We start from the raw sequence: 20,232 nt of genomic DNA on the forward strand, positions 1-20,232 counted from the left end.
GAGAGAGGACTTCTGCTCTAGCTCTAAGAACCTAGGATTTGATGAAGAAACGAACACCTGTACCTGCCGAGTGGGGAAAAGGGGGAGTCATCCGACCTAGTTTCCTCCTTTCTCTTTCCTTCCTCCCCCACCCTCCTCCGCCCCCTATCACCCAGGGCAACCTCGGCTCTGCCCCTTTAAACAGAGGTTTCCTGTCCAGCCAGCTGCGAGATGCCTAGATGGACAGGGCGAGAGGGGGAGCTCTGTCTCTCTGTCCCTCCCTCTCTACCCTCCCTCCCTTCCTCCCGGCTCTCTGTCTCCCTCCCTCTTTCTCCTCGGAAGCTGAAGAGCCGGTGAGGCGGTGGAAGCAGCAGCTTCAGCAGCAGCAGCAGCCACAGCCGCGGAAGCAGTAGCTGCAGTCGCGAGCAGCTCTCTCCTTCCTTCTTTCCCTCCTTCTCTCCCTCCCTCCCGTGTTGTGTGACGTGGGGTGGCGGAGAGAGAGATCGGGAGAGAGACGGTTCTTGGACTTAGACCGAGAGAGGAGCGAACCCTGAGATCCGGACTCTGGGCTCGGAACTCCGAGACGCCGGGAGCCGAGAGCAGGAAGGGAGGGAGGGAGTGAGCGCCGATCCCAGCAGCCCAGCTGAGGCAGAGCCCCGGGCAAGGAGATTAAAGGGGGATCCGGGCTCCGGACAGACCTCAGGAGCGGCCGGGAGCCAGTAGAGCGCGGGCTCCCGAGCTCCGGGGACCGGGAGACAGAGATCCCAGCCGGGGAAGCAGGCACACGGCCGGTAGCCGTCGACAGACGTCAGTCTCCCGCCGGGGAGCTTTGGACTCTGGGACCAGCGACGCCGGCAGCCTGGAGAACGGGGAGCTGGCTAGCGAGCGTCCCTTGATCCAGATCTAATCTGAGGAGCGGCACCCCTCACCCCACCTCCCCCACTCAGCCCTCTCCATACCCCTCCCCACTTCTGGACGTGGTGGGGGGCATGTGAGCTGGAAGCCGCGACTGGCGCGATCATTCAGAGGGAGAAGCCCAGCCCCAGCGAAGGACGGAGCTGGAGCCGGAGCCGGGAGAGTAGTAAGTGCACCCTGCCCTGCCCTGCCATGCCCTGTCCTCTGGAAGCGCCACCCCCAGCCCTTCAGTCCGCTCCTCTCCCCCGCACGGCTCAGCCCGGCTCACTCCCGAGTACCCCGCTTCCTCTCCGACACCTGAAGTTTGACAGACGCATTTACGTGTTTTGGGGGACACCCCAGTTCTTGCCTCTACCGAGTTTTTATGTGCTTGTAAAGTTTTCTAGGGGACCCTCCGGTCCCCAGAAGTGGCGTCCACCCCTACTTCTTTGCCCCTCAGGCAATGCCAGTTCTAGATATGGTGCTCATTATGATCTGATCCGAGTTCTCCATCCCTGGGGAGAGGGAGACGAGGAGACGTCTCTGGAGCCGCTTGGTTGGGGGCCAGGTTGTGTGTGAAGATGAAGGGAAGCAGGGCGGCCAGCAGCTCAGGCTCTCTGTGCCTTCCTAACTCCCCCATCTGCCTAGCGTCTGTCTGGCTTCTCTTTGCCTGATAACTGACCCGGGCCCCTGTCTCGCCAACCAGTCTGTGGGCTCAGTCACAATGATTTCCTAGCGGGAAGGGATGGTGTGTGTGAGTGTGTGTGTGTGTGTGTGTGTGTGTGTGTGTGTGTGTGTGTGTGTGTGTGTGTGTGTGAGAGAGTGAGTGTGACATAACCCATACACATAACCCCCAGGAATTGTCCCTAGATACTGGGATATCAATCCAACCCTTCCCTCTCAGCTCCCTCCCTCCCTCCCTCCCTTCCTCCCCACCCCAATCCAATCAGCCCTAGGTTCATTCCCAAGAGGAGATGGGGGAGGCGGCATCCTGTTTGTGTCTTAATTCTGCTGTTTCTCCAACTCTCCCCCCACCCTACACTCACAACCCCCCCTCATTATTATTTTTTTTTAATTCGGGGATACACGAGGTGAATTTTCTTGTCCCGATCTTGCAAAATAAAAGTCTAGGGAAGGGGATGGTCCCATTCTCAGCGGCTCGCCATTGTTTTCATACAAAGTGTATTCAACATATAAATACACACACCACACACGTGTCTCGGCTGGATCTGCCCAGGGGTTGGGGGATTCTCCCAGTGGCTAGTGTGGCATTCTCCCTCCGTTGCTCATCTCGGGGATGGGGTAGGCGTAGGAAGATGTCGTAGAGTTGAGAATGTGCTTGGGCTGTTGTCCGGGGAGCGGGGCAGGGGGACGAGTTTTGAATTTAGGGGAGGTAGTTTTCTGGGAAGACCCTGCGCTCGACCCGGTGGTTCCGCTTCTGACCCCAAAGGAATTGGCAGCGGCTTCAGAATTCCACCAGACCTCTTGGCAAAGGCCCCCACGACATCAGTCTAGGGAGGAAGCTGGAAGTTTTCCTGGGAAGTTTGCTTTTTCTCCGTGAGAATTTCCGGGCAGAGCCTGGGTGACCCAGAAAGACAGAGATAGAGGGAAAAAGACAGGGACACACACAGAGAAAACGACAGACAAAGACAGAGACACTGAGAACAGTATTGGTGTTGTGGGGTCTCCCAGGGGCTGTAGGTAACTAGGAGAATGAAGGGGCCCTGTTGCCTGCTGGGCTGAAGGGGGAAGGCTTTGATTTAATTGCTGCTTTGATTTTTCAGACACTCGGCCTCCTCTTTCTTTGTGAAGTGGAGCCCACTGACCAAGCGCTGGAATTTTAGAGATCTGGTCCCACTCCCTGGCCTTAAGTACCTCTAGGGACTTCAGCTTTCCCTGAGAATCGGGGAGTCGGTATCCCTTTTTAACCAATCCCACATATTAGGAAGAGGTCAGAGCTAATGGTTCAGATTTAGTAATTGCAAAAGGGCAAAGACCGAGTCTGCTTGCTGATTGTGGGCAATCTTGAACAGCATAAATTTGGACATAAGATTAATTACTACAAGTACTGGGCTTCAAAGAAGAGAGATTAAATATTCACCGAAAGGATCTTATGTTTAGATTCACCCCACTAGCTCCTTTTGGTGTTTTTTGTTTGTTTGGCTGATTTTAATGAAAGGAACAGTCTATTCATCCTTCCCTTCCCTCAATTTCCCTGGTGGGGCCCTTCCCACCCGGCCCAATCTGTCTGGTGGAAAGAATACTCAGGACAGTTTTCCCCAGAGCATAGCTTTCTTGGCAGCGGGCTCCAGGATTGGATGTGCTTTTGTGTCAGTGGGGTTTGGTGAATTTCCTGAGAGAGACTAAACCCCAGATGTCTTGGGCCCTGAGGAAGTCACCAGGGAAGGGTTAAGGCCTCTTCCTCCTGGGTAACTACCCCCTAGGCTGTATTTATATTGCTTACTGTTTAGGAACCTCCCACTGCTCTAAGTAGGGAAAGATAGAAGGAGTTTGGGAATGACAAAAATCATAATCATAATAAATGTTATATAGTGCTTCTCGAGGGCTAAGTAAATGCCTTACAACCTTACAATTCTATCTTATTTAATCCTCACAACAACTCTGGGAGATGGGTACCATTATCATCCCCATTTTACAGGTAAAGAAACTGAGGCAAATAAAATGATTTGCCCATGGTCACACAGTTAATGTGTTTGAGATCAGATTTGAACTCAGGTCTTCCTGACTTCAGCCCCGGTGGTCTTTGTCACCTAACTGATCTCTAAACGCCCCATCTTGGAGGGATTTAGTAGTTTTGGAGGAGAATGTGAATCTTCTGGTTTCCATTTCTAGTAGGAATGTGTTGTTGAATTTAAATCTCTGGAAATAGGTGTTCAAACTGGTAGAGAGATGGGGGGACTACCAAAAAAGAATAAGATCAACTCTGGTTCTTGGTCATCTGGAAATCAGGATTCCACTTCTGACTCTTTAGCATATTTATAATCCTATCAACTTGGTCAAGTCACTTGAACACAGTACATCTTGTTTCTGTACTATAAAAACTGGAAATAACTATTAGCATTACTACCCATATGAGCTTGTAGGCATAATGCTTTCTATATTAAAAAGAAACCTGGGTTTTGGACTTGGACGTGCTGTTTTATGAAAATTGTTGACACTTAAGCCCTATAACGCTCAGTATGTTCATCTCAAAAGGCGTGGAAATAAATACGTCACAGATATTTCTTTCTCTGAAATAGAAATGGAAGTTAATTATTATTATTATTATTTTCTTCCCCAATTGATCACTACTTAAAAATATTTAAGAAAACCTACTGGAATTTTCCATCTCCTCCCTTGGCCCTAAAATTGTTGTATTCCCCAAACTTTTGCTTTTTCTGTGTTATTGAAACAACCTTTAAGCACCTACTAGATGCGGAGTAGTGGGACCCAGTGATTGAAGAACCTTTCTCTGAGTCCAGAAGAGCTGGCTTCAGGTCCAGAGTCTGACACATGTTAGATTTTTTATCCTGTGCAACTCACTGAGCCTCTTAGAGCTCCAGCCAATTCTTTAAAACTAATGCTAGAATGCTCATATCAGCAGTCTCCTCACCTTTACTTTTCCACACAGAAGAATTCACAGGTCTTCTTTAAAGAAAAAAAAAAAAAAATGGGGCAGTTATTGGGCTAGGCCTTGGGCATTGAATTCTATAGAGAGATGAGTTGATTAGCCACTCTCTTATGCCAATTTGAGCATAGGGGCAGGGGTGGAGAATAGGACAATACACAAGCTTTACACATTAGCATATAATAAATATACCTGAAAGTGCTTTGTGTATTCAACTGAAGAGAGAGAGGAAAGGAGATGGGGAATATTTCATGTAGGAATTGGCATTTAAGCCAGATTCTGAAGGAAGGTAGGATTTCAATAGGCAGAGATTTAGGGAAAGAACGTTCCAGACAGGAAATGACATTAATAAAGATGCTAAGGTGGGAAACTAACTTGTAGTCTTTAGCCCACTTGCTTTTCAGATGTATACTGGAAGTCTCGGATGGGCAAGCATGTTCCCAATGTATTCCTTGGTATTGTGAGTGTGTCATAAGACATTCCCCTCTTTAAGCCCCCTTCCCACCATCATTTATATTATCCTCCCCGCCTCCCCAGGGGAAACTAGGCTTAATATTTCTCAAGACAGCTAAGTGAATGAGAGACCAAGTCAATCAACATTCACAGAGCACCTAATATGCATCTACTATTGTGATGGTGTCTGTCTGTCCGTCTCTCTCATGTGTATCTGTGTGTGTGTATGGCTATTGATAGTGTAAGAGATAAGAGTCTGATTACCCCTTACCCTGCAAGAGCTGACATGCTAATTGAGTCCATTCTAGGACGATAGTTTGACAGAGTGTTTTGAGATGGACATTATTAGAAGGCTGGCAAGAAGTTGGCACCTACTTGGGGAGGGGAGTACCAATAGAACAGGACCCTTTTCCACCACAACCACCACTCCCTCACTCCCATTCAGGGGTGAGGCCATATGTTTGAAAAGAACTGTGTTGGAAGGACAGGCTGCTGGAGCTGGGAGCTCAGTAAATCGTGCTTTGAATGGAGTTATTTTTGTGTTCACTGTTTGCTTAAGAGGGCCTGCTCCTGCCTGAACTCGTTTCATTCACACTCTGCTGGTCCCCTTCCTGGAATCTGGCCTTCTAAACTCGGGTGATGGTCATGGTGCCTGCCAGGGGATTGAGAATGAGGGCCCAGGGGAGACCTGCTCTTTCTGCCCTCCCTCTCCTCCCCTTTAGCCCCCTTGGTAAAGATCCAAAGTTTAAAGAATTGAGCCTTCTCTTAAATCAGCCCATTCCCACATCTTTTATGGGTGTGGGGTAGGGAAGAGGCGGCAGTGACATTCTTGACTGGTCCCTGGGTTGAAGTCTTTGCATTGTAACACTCCCATGTTCTTTCCTCTCTATTACCTACCCTTCCCACCATAAACTAAACCATTCCATGTAAGTCTGGGAGCTAACGAAAGAGTTGAATGGATTACTTCTTTTTTTTAAAAAAAGTTAATTTTTATTAATATTTTATTTTAGTATTACTTTCATTTCAAAATATATCACTCTTCTTCCCAGAATCATTTCTTCTAACAAAGAGTAAAAAAAGAGAAGAACAAAGTTCATCAAAACTACACCTAATACAGCGATCGAGTCCAACCTTAGATTCTTTCTTACAAATGCTTTGTCCCTTCACCTTTACAAAGAAGGGAGGGAGACACAGTCTTGGACCTTTTCTTTGCGACTAAGCTTTCTCATCATAACAGTCAGCTTCAATTGTTGCCCTTTCCACTTCTGATGTTAGTCACTGCCTATGTTTACTTCATTTTTCCATCATTTTATTTGTCTTTCTTTGCTTTTAGGTAGTCCCATTTCTTTCTCCCAGCACAGTAACATGTTGTTACATTTACATGTCACAACTTCCTTAGCCAATCTCCAATCCATGATCTACTTTGTTTCCAGTTCTTTGCTACTTTGAAAAGTGCTGCTATAAATATTTTGGTATATATGATGAAACCTTTCCTTTTGTCATTGACCTTCTTGGGGATATGTCTGGCACTGAGAGCTCTGGGTCAAAAGATTTGATCGTTTTAGTCACTTTTTTTTTTTAGCATGTTTCCAAATTGCTCTTCAGACCAGTTGGACTAATTCACTACTCTACCAATAATGCATTAGTTGGCCAAACAGAGTGTTTCCATTGGATAGGAGAGGTTGGCAAAAGGGCCCTAAAGTACTACTCCCCTCCTCTAGAATGAATGGAAATTCTTAGCTGGAAGTCAGAGTTCACAAAAATCATAGAATATTAAAGCCCAAAGGTATCTCGAAGGTGAACTAAACCAATGCTCTTATTATAGAAAATGAAATTGAAACCCAGAGCAGTCAGGTGACTAGCTTGAGATCACATGTAGAAAAAATAGGAGAGCTAAGATTTGAATCTGTATCTTTTTGACTTCAAATCTAAGGTTCTTTCCATTATAACACATTGCTATTATACTTATATGTATGTATGTGTATGTGTGTGTACACACACAGAGAATATATTAGGTGTACAAAAAGTTGTATGTGGAATTGTTTTTAGTAAGATTTTTAGTTAATTTAGTTAAGTCTTTAATAAGATTTTTAGTTGTGCTGATGTGGTCCTCCTTTTTTTTAGGATGAGAGGCATCTTTCCTTCTCCCTGCCTCTTGTCCCTGATCCTGCCATTAAGGAAAGGGTTTTCTCAAAGCCTTTGTTCTCCTTAATTCCATCCCTGCCTAGTTTGGCTAACATTAGCTTAACACATATCTTATGAAATCCCTGCTATTGGACTTTCCACCTTTGGGGTGAATGGGACCTAGCTCTCCTTAAGTCCAGAAACTCTCCTCTATCCACTAACTTCCTTTTTCTTCTCTGAGATCTCTCTGCCCATCTCTCAGGAGTGTAAAAGGCAGAGTCCTAAATAGTATCTGCTCTGCAGTCGATTGGTTTAGAGAAAGCCTGGCAAAGAAAATAGAAGACAACAGCTGTAACTCCTCTCTCTTCCCAGATTCTTCCTCTTTGAAGAGAGAGCCCCAGCCAAAGGGAGTGAGATTAAGAGGAAGTCACCAGGGATAGATACTGCCTCCTCTCTGGGGGGATCTCATGGGCTAGGATAAGACAAGGTCTTTCTTGCTTTACCATATCACTCAAAGCAAGTCATCTTTCAAAGGATAAATCATTTGTGGGAAGGATAGAACAGGGTGAGAAGGGAAAGTGAGGCACTGAATGGTAAACTGATGTGATACAAGGTCAGGGTCAAGAATTAACCCCATGAAGTCAGGAAAGGGAAAGGGAGTAAACGAAAAAGGGAAGAATTTCCAGCTGCTTCTTTTCTTCTCAAACAATATTCTTTCTGCTCCACCCTACCATCTCCTTAGCTTCCCCTGAGAGAATTGATACCCTCAATTAAATCTAGAATTCTGTTCCCTTGATACCTGTGTTTAGATTCTTCTGCTCAATGACCTTAGCATTTAAATGGCCTTCTGCAATATGTGTGGGATGGGCATTAGTGTCCAGCCATCACACACTGCCTCCCCCCCAAATCATTGTTCTACTGTGTCTGCTGGGGACATGTGTACAGCTTAGGTTTCTGTGACTTAGTCCTGGAGAGGGAAGGAAAGGAATGAGGAAGTGTCAGCTTTGTATGAGGGGAAAGAGACAGGACTAGATGGCTTGACTCCCTTTACCATTATTGGTTTGTAATCTCTGCCAGATTCCCAGCTCCTTTTGGGACACTGAGGGCATAGTCTGCAGTGTTCTTTTCCCTGGTCTGGACCAAACTCCAACCTCCACCCCCACCCCCAATTGCTGTGCTTAGAATGGAATGTGCTGTATGTGGAATGGATGGAGTGAGAAATCAAACACTGTCCAGTCCTATTCCCCAACCAGTTCCGGGAGGAAACTACTGCCTCCAGGGCTGTGACATAGATGGCAATGCCTCCCCCCAAAAAACAAAACAAAACAAAACAAAACAAAAAAAAAAACATTCAGGCTATCTGCTTTTGGGGACAGAATAAGGGAGAGGCCTCTCATGGTCATTGGAGTTTAGGGTGGAACAAGGAAGGGACAGAGGCCAAAGAAGTCTGAAATATCCTTTCTCAGTAGCTAAGGAATCCTTGGTTTAGGTAACTCCTTTTTAAAACTTGCAAAGAGGATCAAATTAAATGTCTTTTATGATGACTTTTGATTTTCCAGTACAGTCATTTACTCCTTCCCCTTCAGTTGAACCGTCCTCCTACTTTATGACAAAGAAAAACAATTAGAGCAAAACATCTGATATATAGATGCCTGAAAACATGAACAATATTCTTTCCTAGTAGTCTTCCCCATGATTGCCAGGAGGAAGGAGGTATATTTCATTATCTCTTCCCCTTGGACCTTGATTGCTTTTTCTATTGCTTAGAGTTCAGCTTCCTTTTGGTTATCTTTTCATTTGGGTTGTTAGAACCATTTATCATATTGTTCTTTTGCTTTTGCTTATTTTACTCTGTATCAGTTTATAAAAATCTTACCGTCTTCTCAAGATTTGTCATTTCTTAGTGCAAAATAATAGTTACTTTCATATATCATTTTCTAGCCATTCACCAATTAAGGGGTTATTCCCATTGTTTTCAGTGTTTCTGGTTTGACTTCCTTGTGGGCATAGATATGCCCCATAATAAGAGTATCCATGTAATTTCATTGATTGGGTAGGAACTGGAATTGAGAGGATAGGGTAAGATTATGATGGAGGAATTTTATAGCAGGTGACATATTTCCCTGTCATTCCTGGTCATTGGGGGGCTTATTCAGAAACAGAATTGTGATGGTCTGGTGGCTTTTCATTCAGTCAGAGATCTATTCATCTTTTTAAAAATACATTTTTAAAATTTTCAATTTGATTGATATATTTTCTTTTAATATCCCCTGCATTTCCCCACTGTATTTCTCATCACATGTCCTTTTTGTATTACAATAGAAGAAAAAAGAGGGATTTTTTTTTAGTGAAACTAATACATCATGGGGAGATAGGTGATACAGTGGATGGAGAGCTAGCTGGAGTCAGGAAGACCTGAATTCAAATCCAACTTTTGACATGGATTAGCTATGTAGCCTTAGATAAATCACTTAACCCTTTTTTGCTTCAATTTCCTCATCTATAAAATGAGCTGGAAAATGAAATGGCAAAGTACTCAGAAGAAAATCTCAAATGGTCACTAAGAGTTGGACAGAACTAATCATCAACACACACACACACACAAACCCCACCCCAATGTACAACATCTGACATTATGTCCAGTGTCCCCCAACCGTAACATCTGTTTAAACATAAACCTCTGTTGAGGGCGAGGAGAGAAAAAGAAGTTTCTTATTTCTTCTTTGGTATCAAGCTTCATCATCATAATATTTAGTTTTGGTTGTTCTTTTCATTTTCATTGTTATAGTTACTATGTGTTTCTGCTTTCACCAATTTGGATCAATGAATGTAAACCTTACCTTGCTTCTCCATACTGGTAGTCTTCATTGTTTCTTTTGTTTGTTTGTTTTTGTTTTTTGCTGAGGCATTTGGGGTTAAGTGACTTGCCCAGGATCACACAGCTAGGAAGTGGTATCTGAGACCAGATTTGAACTCTGGTCTTCCTAATTTCAGGGCTGGTGCTCTATCCACTGTGCCACCTAGCTGCCCTGTGTTCCTTGTTTCTTACAGTACATTAATATTCCATAGCATTCATATACCTCATATATCTTCTACTCCTTCTTTGCTCCAAGTTCCCATCCCCATCCTGACTTCATGATGTTGAGTCTTGATCCTGACCTTGCTGGTAGTAAGTCAGCTTATCACAGCCTCAGTTTCCCTTCTCTTGTCCTACATCCCTCCCTCTTATCGATGACTTAGTCTTTAAAAGAATTCATTATTATTGGTGATGGTCTTCCATTCTGGGTCCCTAACACAAAATCTGGAGGATGGACCTAGAAGGAAAAAAGTTCTCTCCTTCAAGCAGAATTCTGTTACAAATACCTGCTGTACTTACCCTAACCACTTCTACTCTATTGAGAAATTGGTGAAACAGCTTTGCTCTAGGAGTGTATATACAGATGTATAGAGATGTATGGAGAGAGAGGAAAGGATTATAGACTTAAGAATTGGAAGGAACTTAGGTCTTCTAATTCAACCCCCTCATTTTACAAATAAAGAAACTAAGTCCCATGGAGAGAGAGAAAAAGATTATAGACTTAAGAATTGGAAGGAATTTTGAGGTCTTATAATTCAACCCCCTCATTTTACAAATAAAGAAACTGAGTCCAATGGCAAAGGGAGGAGTTAAATTTATCTTCTGATTACAAATTCATTGGTTTCAACTTTATTTAAAATACTAAAGAGTGATTGAAAGAAAGTAACAGAGATTTTTATAGACAAATGATATGAGTGGTGGGAAATGTTAATAGGAATATTTATGAAAAGACCTTTTTGAGGAAAAAACTGAATCAAAAGCTTTTCTGGGTGTCCTCTCCTATTCCATCTCCTTGATGTGGTCTTGTACCATGTCAAGCATGGGTTTGCCTTGAAAGGAACTTTCTGGGGAAAGGAGTAAAGAATACTCCCATTCTAGATGAGTTCTTATAGGTCCAGAGAATAAAAACATTTTGTTTAGTGTTACCTGCCAAGTCCAGATTATAGGTCTTTTGACACTTAAGTCCAAACCTCTTTCTTAGAGTTCAGTCGTTTCTTTAATTGAAGGCCACTGTTATCAGCTAAGTGTTAGCTTAGATGGCACAGATGGCACAGTGGATAGAGTACTGGCCCTGGAGTCAGGAAAACCTGAGTTTAAATCTTGCCTCAGTCACTTGTAGCTATGTGATTCTAGGCAAGTCACTTAACCATGTTTGCCTCAGTTTTCTCATCTGTAAAATAAACTGGAGAAGGAAATGGCAAACCACTGGATATCTTTGCCAAGAAAATTCCAAATGGGTTCACAAAAAGTCTGACATGATGGAAAAATCGCTCAACCACAAAAGTATTGGCTAAACCACTCCTCCTTGAGGGGCTTATTGGACCCAAGAGAAGAGAAAATAAAGGGAAAGAGGAAAGGAATGAGAAGGAGGAAAAAGGAAAATAAAGAGATCATTGAGGGACATTTAATACAATGCTTTCATTTTACAGATGAGGAAACTGAGGCTCAGGAAACTTAAGTGACTTGCTCACACATACTGGATGGGTGAAAGAGGGATGATTACCACTCACCCTTGGGCTAGCTAAGTGACACAGTGCTGAGACTAGAGTTAGAAAGACTGAAGTTCAAATATGGCCTTAGACTTTCCAGTCAGGTGACTGTGAGCAAGTCATTTAACTTCTATTTGCCTCAGTTTCCCTCCCACAAAATGGAAATAATAATAGTGTCTATCTCCCCGAGGTGTTGTGAGGATCAAGTGAAGTAATTATTGTAATACTTAGCATAGTACCTAGTACATAGTAAGTGGTATATAAATGTTAAATTTATTATTATTATTATCATCCTTATGAATGCTAATCTGCTTAGTATCTCCATCCTCCCTGTGCCTCCTTTTTTCCCACATCTGGTTAAGGAAGCCTTGGAATATCTCTTCCAGGGATACTCTCCCGAATAAGTAAATGGGTAGAAGTGGAAAGGTAATGAAAGGGTTAAAGGCAGGGGCTACTGGGGCCTGCTGGGTTAGCCTGACTAAGGGCTGGGAGTCTGCCCTGGAATGTAGCTGGGGAGGAGTGGGGGGAGGGATTCTAGGGGAGGGAGGCCACTCCCTGGAGAGCCTCTCCTCTTATCTTTTGTTTGGAACAATAGCCTTCCTGGTTTATTGTCTTTAACCTCCTTACCTCTGTTTTGTGCTGGGGATGGAAGGGGAAGAATGTGGAAATGGAGGGAGAGGCCTGCTGGTCTTCACCCTGAGGGCACCCACTCGAGCAACCTCTCTGAAAGATGTCTTTTGGGAGGGTGGGGGAGGGTGAGGAAAGCTCCAAGCTGGGGGCCCTGGAGTTGAGTCTGGGCTGAGTACATATTGGTGGGGGATGGGGGAAAGGGAGGGATCCCTCATGTGAATGGGATGGGAGGGCCTAGAGGAGGCAGAATTGCACCTGTGACCATTGTAAACCCCTGCCTACCCCTTTTCCCATCCCTTCTCTGCTTCCATGCTTCTTTTCTGTAAATACTGTTGTTGACTATCTTTGTGGAGGTGTCCTATTCTGGGGGGTAGAGCTTGGAGGAGGGAGAGCTCACCTTGGGTAAGATGGAAAGCATCCACTGTGCAGAAAGAAGGAAGAACATAAGGGATGAGTTTCATTCATTTTTCCTGGACCTCCAAGCCCAGACTTGGAAAAGATCATAACTGATGTGTATCTAGTGCTTTAAGTTTACAAAATGCACTCGCATTATCTCATTTGGTCCTCATGACTGTCATGTAGATTGAATGTTTGACAAATGAAAACTGAGGTTTAGAACAGACTTAAACAGGGCCATCCAGCTTATCCTTATGCCCATCTCCTGAGTCTAAACCCAGTGAAACTTTCTCTGCCGATCACCCTTCCCCTCTCACTGCTTCTTTTCCCAATCTGGATATACAGCTGACCTTAAAACAAGAAGAGGGGTATTAGAGCTTTTCTAGTACAAATGCTCCATTTCTCAGATAAAGAAATTGAAGCCTTATGTGGAGCTTTTCTAGGCAGTTAGACAACACAGTAGATCAGTAGGGTTTGGGGGCCTGGAATCAGGAAGACCCAGATTCAAATCACGTCAACCACTTATTAATTCCAGCTTCCTCAGTTCCCCCAGCTGTAAAATGAAATAGTTGTATCTCAACTATAAAATGAAATATTAGTATCCATCTTCCAGGGTTATTGTGAGATCAAATGAGATAATACCTGTGAAGCAGTAGGTGCTTGATCAATACCTTTCAGTGGGTTGGGAAGGGAAGGTGTACATGTTGCTAGAGTAAGAAATGCTTTTCTGTCCCATTGTAGGTAAGCATTTAGGAAAAGTCCTATGGTCCCCAGCTCAAGTTTCCTCCTCCTTTCCCATGATCCCTTGTGTCCATCACCTACCTAGTGGCTCCTGAATTCATAGACTGTTAGGCCCTTAAAAACATCCTCATTTCATTTTACTTTTTACTGGACCTGTGGTTCCATCTGTAGCAATCCCAAACTCCAGATGGAAAACTTTCTACCCGTGAGGATCACCTTCCCAGTAATCTTAGAGAGCTGAAGTTGTCTAGTCCAGGATCAGCCAACCAGCCTGGAGCAGATTTAGGACTTCAGGCCAGATCTTCCTAACACCAAGGCCAGCTGTCCATCTAACTACAACAAACTTGCTTCTCTAAATCCCTCCTTTTACCAAGAGGGCCCCAGAGAAGGGAACTGATTTGTCTAAAGTCACCCAAATACTTAGCCGTCTAGCTGAAATACCAACTTAGATCTCCAGACTAGTAGTCCATACACTGATAGGCAGACACTTTCCTCAAACAAAGACTTTTGATTGGGAATGGCTGGACTTTCCGGTGCTAGGAGGCAGCCTGTGAATTTCTGGCTGCTTGGAAGTTCAAAATGAGAATTCAGAAATCTTCATTCAGGGCTAGCCTCAGGCAAAGTTGTGGAGGGGACCTTAAGCTATTCTCACTTCTGCTCAGAGATATCCTGAAGTGAGCCCAGATCCAATTATTAAAATTTCAGGATGAGCATTTACATCTCAGAAATGTAAAAATGTGAAAAATCACGGCTTGACTTACTGTTTTTGTTGATTGCCTAGATTTAAGAGAGCAAGAGATCTGCCCTCACATCCTCCTTCTACCCTTGCTTAGACATTTACTAGCACACCCTTGACTCTTCTTAATGCCCAGTGGATCTATCCTTCTAGTCTCTTAATAATCAATCAATGTTTGTTTTTGGCCTACTCTATCCTGCTCTGTGCTAAACCCTAAACACATTATCTTCAAATTTTGCCCTTGGGGTGAATTTTGTCACTTTCCTCTATCCTAGGTTTCTGACTAAAGGAGTTATAGTTTAATGATAATATTCAGATATTATTTGCATTTTAAAGGAGGCTTCTGGAGATTATTATTATTTTTTTTTTTTTGGCTAAGGCAATTGGGGTTAAATGACTTGCCCAGGTTCACACAGCTAGGAAGTGTTAAATGTCTGAGGTCAGATTTGAATTCAGGTACTCCCGACTTCAGGGCTGGTGCTCTCTCCACTGCACCACCTAGGTCTCCCTGGAGATGAATCTTTAACCCAAGAAATTAATTCTTTAGGTAGAAATTCTTGTCACTTGATAGATTAGTCTGATAGAAATACTTGGGGCTGAGGGTGTAAGTTTATGTGTTGCTCCTAAAATTACACTCTGGAAGGAATGATGAATTTAAAATAGATGATGAGAAGTCAGAAGACCTAGGTGGGAATCCTGAGTCTGATATTGGCTGTGTGGTCTTGAGCAAATAAGTCCATTTTTTGGGGGCTCAGTTTCCTTAATTGTCAAATGAGAAGATTAAACTGGATGATCCCTGAGTTCTCTTCCAAGTCTAACAAATCAATAATGCTTTTAAATGGTAATATTGACAATTTTCCCTCTTTCCTCTTAGCTCATTCTGTAAGCCTCCCCTACTTATAGCCATTAGGGAAGTTTATTCCTGAAGACTCTTGTATAATCGAAATCATACTCCTTATACTGAGACGGGGTCCTCTCTCTTTGAAACTCCTTTCTCCTAGAGCTTTTGATTTGAGCCAAGTGTGTCAAGGACAGAAGAGAGGAAAAAATAGGAGATGTAGATGGGAAGGAGTGGCAGGCATGGGTACCCCAAAGAATTTGAGCATGTGTGTGTGGCTACATGTTTCTGAATATCTTACATTTTATTACATATTAACGTGTTCCTGTTTATCCATACCAATATCGTGGGGGTAGTGAGAAGAGTGTTTTGCCCTTGGAATATGGGAAAAATATTGGTTCGCATGAGCAGTAGTATGCTGGCAAATATTTGATAACCAGGTCTCTTGGGAAAGGGAGGAAGAATAGGCTACAGGACACACATTTTCTAGTATTCTGAGCAAACCATTCAAACTGAGTTTCAGTTTCTTCAACTGTAAAATGGGGCTAATATCTTTTAACATCTACTTTTGGGGGTTGTTGTGTGATTTAAATAAGATGATGTTTCTAAGTGTTCTAGTGCTATAAAAGTGTCAGCTGATTTCTATAGAGTTGTCCCAGCCTAATGGAAAGAGCACAGACAAGAGACCTTTACATTCCAGTCCAAGTTGACCCTTTATAGGCTTATGGTTAAGAACAAATAACAATTTATGTGAACTTCACTTTTTTTTTTTTTCATTAAAATGGGAATGAATTGGGAATACTTGTGTTACCTGCCTCACCAGCTTGTGGAGAAAGTATTTTACAAACTTTTCATCATTCCTCTTGTGTGTGTGGTCCTTTGCTGATGTACAAGACTATCGGGATAAGGTTGTGGGTGCTGCCCGTTGGAGGAGTTGTGCAATCGTGGGTACTACCCTTTAGAACACCTGGCTCCAGGGTGATAGTGGAAGCAGGAACAGCAGTAGGGGTAGCAAGCAGCAGGTACTGCCCATTTGATGGGGTTGTGTGGTTGTGGATGCTGCCCCTTTGGAACACCTGGCTCCAGGGTGATGGTGAAAGCAGGAACAGCAGCAGCAATTGGGGTGGGGACAGCGGGAGGTGGCAGTGGAGATTGATTTCTAGGACCAACTGTGAATTAACTCCACTGGCTGCTAAATGCCTTTGCCCTGTCTGTCCCCCTCCCCTCCAATCTCCTCCCTTCGATGCCCTCCTGAAAATAAACAACTATGTCAACAGCAGGGTGATTGTGCGTCTCTTACAGGCTCCGCTGCCAGGACTGGGCAGGTGTTGGTGGAGGCTGCCAAAGGCCCATGCTGGGAGCCAGGGCTGGGCTGGGGCTATGGGAGCCGCAGGATAAACAAGGCCGCACACATGGAGGCAGGCAGACAGGCGAGCTAGGAGGGGAAAGAGAACAGGTGTCTCAGGAGCCAGAGACACAAAGAGCCTCTTGTCTCCTCCCCAGCAGCCGGGGGTAGCCACCCCCCCTCCCCCTCCTCCTTACCCAGGCTCAGGCCCAGTGACCAGGTCATCGGTGAGGGCTCTGGGAACAATGAGGGAGTTGGCTGTTTCCCTACCCCTGTCCCTCCCTTGCAACACTCCCTCAGCTTGACTTGCATTCTTCTTAAGACCAAAATAAAATTGTTCCCTGGTTATTGAGGCCTGGTGAGGAGAGCTAGGTCAAAAGGCAGGTAATTGGAGGTCTAACCATTGACCAACAGGTTCTATGATCTTAGATGAACCGTTCTGGGGCCTTAGGTTCCCCATTGACACATAAGCAATTTACCCACCAAGATCCTGAGGAAAGAAGTGGGATGAAAATAAGAAGATCTGGTCTTTTTCAATGGTAGTGCCAGGCCCTAAGCCTGGATGTGATTGAGAGGCCGTGGGGGGGAGTGTGAGGAGATCAGAGCCTGGCTGATCTCTGGATGATATTCTGGGAGGAAGCCTTGAAGGTGAGAACTGGGTTTGGGCTCCTCCTATGTCTGCTGCTAACTCATCATGGGCCTTAGTTTCCTTCTCTGAAAAGAGGGAGTTGAACTGGATATAGTCTAAGATCCTCTCCAACTCCACATCACATGATCTAGTCTAACTTCATTTTATAGATAAGGAAATTGGGGCAGGTTAAAAGGGACTGGTGATTGAAGGAGGATTCCTCTATGCCCCGAGCACAGTTCCTGCTCTTGATACCCCCAGCAGTTGGCGATACCCCTAGTCACCTACAGTGCCTTCCTCCCATACCCGATAATCTGATATCATTCAGCTTTTATTTCTTTGGAATAAATGATAACTCAGTGAGCAGTGGTATGCTGGTAAATGTTTGATAACCAGCTCTCTTGGGGGAGGGAGGAAGACTAGGCTACAGGACACACTTTTAAGTTTGGGATTGCTATTCAGTTATTTTCTAGTTATGTCTGACTCTTTGTGACCCCATTTGGGGTTTTCTTGGCAGAAATACTGGAGTATTTCTTCACCTCATTTTATAGATGGGAAATAAGGCAAAGTGATTTTGCTCAGGGTCACACAGCTACAGGAATCTGAGTCTGGATTTGAACTCAGGATCTTCCTGACTCTGGGCTCTTAGCAAACCCCATTTTTAAGTTTAACCTGCATTAACAATTTCTCTTATCACCTTCTTAAGTTGAGACAATCAACAAGATAAATTGAAGCCCTAATTTATAAGCTTTGAGGATTTAGATGTCTACACTGCAAATTAAACAGTTGGAGAGCCAGTCTGAAATGACTCCAGTCCCAACTGACTCCAGTCCCTTGCTTATGAGGCAAGTAGTATAAGTATTCTGGTGCCCATTTTAAAGATGAAAAAATGAAGTCTTCGAAGCTAAATGACTCATCCATGATCACACAGCTATAATAACAATCATAATAAGCATTTATATAATGCTTTAAGGCAAAGTGCTATACCTGTGTTATCTCATTGAATCCTCACAATGAGATTATTACCAACACCAATTTTCTAGGCTGACACGGGCTTAAGGTCAAGCAGCTCGAAAGTTTCTCAGGCAGGATTTGAATTCAGTTTTTCGGACTCTTGAGTCCACACTTTGGGCTTTAACCAAGCTTCATCACTGACTTCCTGTGTGACTTTGGGCTTTTGGGACTCAATTTCCCATTCCCCCATAATCTGTGGAGACTCATCCTTGTCTCTTCAGAGATAACATGGGGAAGGGCACCAGAATCCATGCCCGTCTCCTTCACAGTAAGAGTGGGACTATGAAAAAAAGCAGTGAATTCAGAGTTAGGACTAAGTCAAATCCCAGCTCTGCTTCTTACCTGTGTGACCTTAAGTTCCAATCTCTCTGATCCTCAATTTCCTCATCTGTAAAATGAGGGGGTTGGACTAGATGGCTGGCTTATAACTTCACTTAAAGTTCTGTAAATATAACCTAATAACAGAGGTCACTCTGAAAAGTCAGTTATAGAGCTCTAGGAGCCTGGAGGTTTGGAAGCTGGAGCTGATAGTTGGAGTAGAGCTAACCCGGCTGAGTCTCTGAAGCCAGAGGAGAACCCTAATTCAATGGTTTTTGTCTTGGGCCTGGGCCAGGCTGTTTATAGCAAAGCTAAGATTGTTAATGACAGGGAGATGTCCAAAGAGGCTCCCTTCTCTCAGCCCAGGCATCTGTTCCCCAAACGTCTGACAGCTGAGGCAGCTGAGACTCTAGTCCCACCCTCCTGACTTGGGTTAAGCCTTCCCAGGGGCTAAGGTATCTTCTCCCCAACAGCTGTGTTGGTGTTTTGGGGAAATTGTTCTCTTCTTGGGGGAACCCTCTTTCCCCAACACCCCCCCTCACTTCTGAGGCAGCTGAGTCTAATGGGAATCAAAGTCTCTGTTGGCTCTGCCACTGACTGGCTATATGCCTTCCCACAAGCCTCTAACCCTCTCAAAAACTCAGATTTCCCGTCTTTATTATGGAGATCTTTGTTCTGAGACTCCAATTCCCCACCATTCACCTTTGTTCTGAAACTCCAATTTCCATCTTTACTAAGGAGATATTCACCTTTGTTCTGAAACTCCAATTCCCCATCTTTACTAAGGAGATATTCACCTTTGTTCTGAAACTCCAATTCCCCATCTTACTATGGAGACACTCGTCTTTGTTCTTTCTGAGAATGAGTTACAAATGATAGAAATATACAGACTGAGGATTATTGTTATAATTTTGAGATTTTTTCACCCTGGCTTCAAAACTTTGTTATGACGCTTGGTATCCTTTATATTTGCAAAGGATATGGCTGTTTTCAGGATGTCTCTTAATCTTATGAAAAAAGCAGCTCAGAAAACCAAGGCCTAGAAAAACTAAGTCACTTGACATCGTCTCATAACTCATTAACTAGAATGGGGATGGGACCACATCTCCTGATACCAAGTCCAATGCCTTTAAAACAAAAAATAAATAAAAATAAAAAATTACTAATTTTTTTTAATGTCTGTATCACTGCCCAATGATTCCTTTGTCTGCCCCAAGTCAAACAAAATAAATGAACGATTGACCATGGCTGAAAATATGTCTCATTCTGTAAAAAGACTATCACCTCTCTGTTGAGACTAAGGAAGCACATCACAGTGTCAGTCAACAAGCATTCATTAAGTGTCTCTTATGTTCCAGGCATTGCATTAAGCTCTGGATATACAAAGAAGTGCCAAAGCTAGTCCCTCCACTCTAGGAGCTCTCCATCTAGTGGGGGAGAGAAATTATGCAAAAAAATTGTGTACAAACAAGATATATACAGACCTACCTGGAAGATATGTTTCCAGATGACCATCAGAAAATGAATATTGCAAAATAAAGCAAGTCACACAAATTGTTTTGTTTCCCAGTGAATATAAAAGTTATGTTTATAACATACTATATCCTACTAAACATGAGTTAATAGTATGTATAACAAGGGATAATGTTATAAAAAAATTACTCATGCATATATACTGTCAAAAATGTATAATTATAAAATTAATAAAATAAAAAAATAGTATGTATAAAAGCAATGTACATACCTTAATTTTTAAAAATTACATTTGATAAAAAATACTAACCCTCTGCCCCTTCAGGGACTTGTCATTTTTTTTTGCTGGTGGAATGTTTTGCTTCTGTGTTGATGGCTGCTGACTGATGAGGGTGATGGTTGATAAAGGATGGGGTGGCTATGGCAGTTTCTTAAAATAAGGATTGACTCTTTCTTCCACTCGAACACT

General features: G+C 43.6%; 1 protein-coding gene across 2 annotated transcripts in view; it reads left to right on the forward strand.

Moving 5' to 3' along the window:
- Window positions 1–205: 205 nt before the first annotated feature.
- The window catches only part of SOX13 (SRY-box transcription factor 13), a 73,499-nt gene continuing 53,472 nt past the window's right edge, over window positions 206–20,232 (forward strand). Inside the window, exon 1 of one of the 2 annotated variants that reach the window (XM_074308896.1) lies at window positions 206–1,060. The gene's annotated coding sequence lies outside the window, so the exon portion shown is untranslated. The remainder of the gene's footprint in view (window positions 1,061–20,232) is intronic. The other variant, XM_074308897.1, reaches the window with a different exon arrangement.

This window comes from Sminthopsis crassicaudata, chromosome 4 (genome assembly GCF_048593235.1).
Source record: "Sminthopsis crassicaudata isolate SCR6 chromosome 4, ASM4859323v1, whole genome shotgun sequence".
NCBI classification, from domain to species: Eukaryota; Metazoa; Chordata; class Mammalia; order Dasyuromorphia; family Dasyuridae; genus Sminthopsis; species Sminthopsis crassicaudata.